Source organism: Anneissia japonica, unplaced genomic scaffold (assembly GCF_011630105.1).
Source record: "Anneissia japonica isolate Jap-2015-1 unplaced genomic scaffold, ASM1163010v1 scaffold12406_len387984_cov155, whole genome shotgun sequence".
Classification (NCBI taxonomy): Eukaryota; Metazoa; Echinodermata; class Crinoidea; order Comatulida; family Comatulidae; genus Anneissia; species Anneissia japonica.
Window position 1 is genome coordinate 34,889 of NW_022714615.1, and position 6,590 is coordinate 41,478.

A 6,590-nucleotide genomic window follows, 5' to 3' on the forward strand; every position below is an offset into this window, starting at 1 on the left:
TGGGGGGGGGGGGGGGGGGGGTGTCGATGAATGTGAGGATGGCGTTACCTTTGCAAAATAAGGTGATATGATTAACTACTTGAGTGTAATTGTTTTGCATCGAATTTTCAGTGGGGGTACTGCAAGCATTGGGTGGGGGTGGGGGCACTCCGTATGCCACTTGTCGATAGGCCTACTCTCTGTTTAATTGAAACTGTTTTTTCGGTGTGGGGATGTTTAATTGCTGTTACGGGAATGATGTTAGAAACTGTTGTGATGGATATTTAATTCCCGTTAATGGAGTGATATTTGTTAGGTGTGCGGGAAAGGAAGGTATGAATGAATAACGATTTGATAGAGATAGTAACAAAACTATCCTGAAAAATATAAACTTACATAGGCCTAATTCACTGTGGCAGTTTACCTCTAAATTAGCTGGTAGGTGTTTTTGGTTAGTGGGAGAATTAAAAAAAGAGCTAAAAAGACAAAGCTCGCAGAAATCTCGATGTGTTGGATAGTTGTAAAACATGGCGTATATCGATTAAAAGACCATTCGGTTAATAGACTGTTAATGAAACTTGTTAGTGTGGTGAACTGTCTGTCAACAAAACACCAATCCAAATTCATCATAGAACACTGAATGAATAACATGTCCTCATCTGCCTTTTTACGCATTACTCCTAAATACGGTACATCATGTACAGTATTTTTTATGGGCACGGCATATTACATTCTTAACTTTTTGATATAAATTTGGTAACGGTTTGGCGATCTTGTGTTTTGCTTTGAAAAATCCAAAATATTTGTTAGGTTTAATTGTTCTTTTATGTCGCGTCTATTTTTTTTTTTAAATCTTGGCATTTTGTCATTTATTCACTGTAGGTTTTGATGTGTTAAATTGTGATGCTTTTTAATGTCTATTTAACTTTTAATTGATATAGGCCTATATACGGTAGAATACTGATTTTTTTTGTAAATTTCTATTTTTAAATTTTCTACAACGCCTGTGAACATTTTAAATGGATATTGTCCGACTTTATTAAATAAAGTTATTATTATTATTATTATTATTATTATTATTATTATTATTATTATTATCATCATCATTATCATCATGCTTTGATTATTTTATATAAATCCAATACAATTTAAACAGTCCATAGTGATTTATATTTGTAAACATTACTAAACTAATCTTGAATGGATGTACATAACTTTTGAATGATGCTGCTTTTATCGGCTGTCGACTAATTCATATGAAAAAGACGTTCTCTCTGCATGACTCACCTTATAAATATATTGGAACCTTAAAAACACATACCGGTATGAAGTAATTCATTCTATCTTGATCGTTGTACATTTTAAATATTTATTATACATCAATGTATATTCGGTTTTAATTGCACTCTTGATATAATAAAGTATACTTGCATAATTGTACGTAGTGCTAAAAAAATATATGTGACTTATTGTTTATGAAGGAGTTTATGAAAAAGGAAAAAAAACAAAACGATGTAAAAAAATTTAATGTTTGATTCTATCAAATACACATGGATCGTTCCTTGCCGACCTAAATAAGGAGATTTCGCAGCTAACTTTACGAAAACTATCTCTTTTCGACTATGGAGCTTCTTAATGGTTTCCAAGTATTGGAATTCGTTACCTAAAGAGATAAAAATTTGCCCATCACTTAGTAATTTTAAATCTAAAGTTAAAGGAGATTTAAAAGGAAGAATCTGCTTCGGTGGTTTTTTACTAATCTTTTTGAACCTTTCTGCTTTTTCGTTATGATTTTTCTTTTTCGTTTTTAATTTGACTTTTCTTTTTGAAATTTCTTTTGTTGCTGCCTTCGGCCTCCTTGGTTTTTCGTCTTAAGGACTCCAATAGAAATAAGACCTTTTTATGACTTTTTTGGGCTATCCTTGCATCTCCTTGAATTAATTCCATCAATTCCTCCATCAATTTTACTTGGACTATAGTATTGGCCTTTTACTTTTTTTGGTAACTTTTTCTAATGAATTTTATGCATTGTGTATTGTTCTATTGATTGTATTTTATATATGAGATGCGAATAAATCAAATCAAATCAAAATCCCAAGTTAATAACAGCTTGCTTTCAATTGTTTACAGATGGAGCTATGCCATGTATAGCGCCACCATTCTGTAAATAATGGACTTTTGAGAATGTATGGATAACATGAGATGCTCAACATACTTACCATACAAAACTATTATAGTATTATAAATACTATGATTTTTAATGAATTTTCTATAGACTTTTATATAGACTTTTATATATTCTATTATAAAATGTAAAAAAAAATAATAAAATTGTGTATAAATAATAATCGGTTTCATGAAAATTTTTAGAAGATTAAAATCGAAGTATGGATGCTAGAAAGAAACTAGCAAAGTTATAGCAATATTCTGTATAACATCATTATTATATAATTAATTATATAATTTTTTAAATAATTTTATTGGTGCAGACGCACTTAGTAATTTTACAGTATTTTGAATTTCTTTTCTTTGAGTAATATTTTATTGAGTATTTATTGAGTATTTTATTGAGTAATACCTAAAATGAAACTTATTTTTCTATATCAAGAAACTAACAATACAATAATAGTTTACAACACAATACAATACAACAAAATAATACAATAATAATAAATAAACAAAACAATAATATTATAGAAGATATATATGCAACAGTATTTTAATACCGGGTATATGTTCATAGTAAATAATGATAAATTCAAAATCATGAAGGCCAAAGAATAAGTACTGGACTAACGTGCTGGGGAGGAGATGGGCAGAGTCTAGTCGCAATCCTGGGAATGATAAACTTTATCTAACTCAGTCTATAAACTGAAAACCTTACTCAGAATGCTGAGGGGACGAATGTTATGGCTGCCTAAAAGCATCAGCAAAAACAAAACAAAAACAAAAACAACATCTAAACAATGGACGGATGTTATGTCGCACTTTGTTAATACCTGTAGCACTTATATAACAGGCCTAAGTGACAGTCTAATAGGTACGGTATGATAGCGAGAGGTTGCAGTTTCGAATCCCGCTAGGCATTTTTTTCCCACAACTGAATATAATAACTTTCTATTGAAGGCCTATGCTTTATGCCATTATAAAACGAAATAATAAAAAAAAATCTTACAACAGTTTCTTTGAAATACCGTATACAACGTAATAATTTTAGCTTAAAAACTGCCTTGCATTAACTCTGCTATCCTCACTTCTTACTTCACACTTGTCTGAATATCATACATCAACCGTTTCATATTTCAATTCAATTAAAATGTTCTTTATTGGCAGTTTCATCTTTTACAGTCAATAGGCATTACACTTTGGTGAGTTTATGCCGTGTATGACCTTTGACCTTGTTATGACCTAACATAACAGCAAAAAAAAAAGAAATTTTATAGGCGTTGTTTTGATAGGCCTACTATGTGCCTACACATTTTTAAAAATATTTTGAAAATTATCAAGGAGGGTTAGCTTCCGGCCGGGGGAGGGGTTTGGGGGCGGTGTTGAGGGTGGGCTTCGGGTTGTATATGTTAGGTAAATTTGGAAGTAAATTGAAAAGTTATCTATATTTTATGACATGTTTTACCGTTATGTTTCTAATATAATGCCACACCAAGCTGTTTCAATTATCTTCATAATCACTATCATCATCAGTATGGTCACTGGATAATAATGCTACTAAAATGATATTTTTAAATTCTCATGAATTTTACATACACTAAAAACAATTAGAGCAACCCTTTTATAAAACAATTCAAATTAATTATTTCAAATATGTAAACTTAAAAACAAAGGATACCGTACATTATAATATTTTGTACGGTATCAAATTAGGTATTATATGTTTCATCATCATTGAACGATAGACATTCATATAGCGCTTTTTGCTTTTTGCGCTTGGATGTGGGCTATAAACTCGATCAATAATCAAGATGGCAAAATAAAAGTTTATTTAAACTTACAAAGTAATATTTATATTGCTTATGGATTGTTAATATTAAGTTTTTTTTAAATTAATTTAGCAGAAAACATATTTAGTAACACACACTGAATAAAACAATTAAACATATTTATATAAATGTATTACATGTAAACAAGATGCACAGAATTTTGCATTAAAATTAATATTTATAATAATTACACGCCAAAAAGCTCCTAAATAAGCTGTAACTTGTGTCAAAGTAAAAGAAATCATCAGAATAAAATGAAGTTTCGTAAAGGTTATGAGAAAAACAATGTAGATAATGCCTTCTTTCGAATTAATCGTCAGAATAAAGCTGGAACAAAATAGGCATTATCTTAGAGGAGATCTAATTAATATTCATCACACTGGTACCTGATTGGATAACTACTTCCTGGCTGTGTGTGAAGTCAACCGTTCAATGCTGTATTGTAGCCTTTGGTGTAGGTAGGCCTACTGCCTTATTCCAAATTATTTGTAGTGGTGTGTGTGTAGATAATGCCCATTTAAAAATATAAATATCATATTTAGAGTAATATTTCTGGCTTTCTAGTAAATTAAGGTGATAGATTATACCCTCAGGAGTCATGTAAGACAAAAATCTTAATTTTGAAAAAAATGTAGTTAATGCCTTTTTCCGAATCAGGGCAGTATAATAGTAAGACTAATGTGACCTTTACCTTGTAGCATCACGCACGCACCCAGTAAACAACATTATCTTGCTAAAGTTGATTTGATATTGGATATACAATGCAATAAAAAAACAGCTTAAAACACAAAATTCGACCCACACACCTCTGTATGAATACATTTTAGCATTTATTTATCAATAACATCAAATACGGAATACATTTGAGTATATAACTAAGGACTATGAAAAAGAAATCATCATATGTCAACTTGTTATAAAATTGCAGTTTCTCCATCTGCTTTAAACTACTATGCATAAAGGTTAATAGGTACCCTGAAACTTATGTTTATGGACGGTTTTATACAAGGAACAATAATTGTTGTAAGTTAAATGTGACAAAACTTCAGATCGGAGGGCTTTTGTTTTAAATCCCAACAAAGAGGACAATAATGTTTTTTCAAATCGTCATATACATATACACAGTATGAGTGTAAGAGTGCAAAAACATGTTGTTTCCAATCGGATTCGAAACCTCAGTGGCCAAGTCTAACAGTCACTATACACAAATTAACAAAGGTTTGTTCTACAAAATGACTAATAAACGTTTAGTGCACACTTATGAATACAGTAAATAAATTCACAATACTTGGATGAGGTTTTTAGTACGTAGTACGGTACTGTCAATTGTCTACCGAAAGACAGTGCCGATGTAAATCATATTAAAAAAAAAAACGTTAAGAAATCTCATTAGGCATATCTCCCGGAAGTGACTCTTCCAACTTTGTGGTCCCTGCACTTCCTTAATACATTTAAACCGGTAGTTGATCTGTACACCATAAAAAAAATTACATTTCAGCCTACCTTGTCATTGAAAACATCAACAGACTTCAAAGTAAGTGCGGAATGTTATTATGAGAACTGGCAAACCCTATACGAATACATTATTTTCCAGAACGTTAATTATCATTATATAAACTTTAATAATAAGCCCTACAAATTTGGTACTGTAACTTAATTAGTGTAATCTGGGTAAGCACATGAACCTTGTCTCCATCAGGATTTTAGTATCTTCATAATGGTGGAATCCTACATATTCCACACTACGATTGTTTCATAATATAACATAGTTTTATAACTTCACAATGTACGTCTTTATAAACATATTTTTCTAATCTTAAGTAACCCCGTACCAAGATTTAAGTAGTACCTGTTTTGATTTTGCACAATTAACAATTTGAAGATAGTCAAAAAGATAAATCTAAATATAGAAAGATGTTTCTACAAATTGTTGAGAACGTCTACTAATACAAAAGTGTTCTATGAGTATTCAAAATAATTTTTAACATCATGCACAATTGGTTAGTCACCAATATGGCTTACAGAAGAACATATTGTCATTAAAGTTAAGTATGAATGAATGTATTAACAACTTCTAAGTTTAATGACGTAAAGACAATCCAATATTTATATGAAAACAAGGTGGTTGTTTACATTTAATACCATGTTGGTGTATCCACGCACGTTGATCAACGCGTAGCAAGACGTCTCTATTGTTGCCTAGATCTAGAAAATTGTTAAAGTACAGTACTGTACTTGCAAAACACACGAAACACGTGCAACCTGCACCCACACACATATTTGTCACTTTTTTTGTAAATAATTAATAAATCAATCAGATTTTTTTTCAACATGAACAAAGTTGTAAAATCGTTTAAAATTTAAATAAAATAATACGAATAATGCATAGTACTGTTGCATTGCTTCCTCAACTGTTTGGTCTTCTGTGGAACGGAAGTGATAATTGAAATTTCAAACCAATAAATAATATACAGTATATATACCGTATATACTACAAAAAGACCGGATTCGAATCCCAGTCGAGGCAGTTGTTTTTTCACACTCACATATTCTCCTTCTTTAACGTTTAAAATGTATATATCATTACAGCGTTACCGCAAGACGGTTTACAGTTGA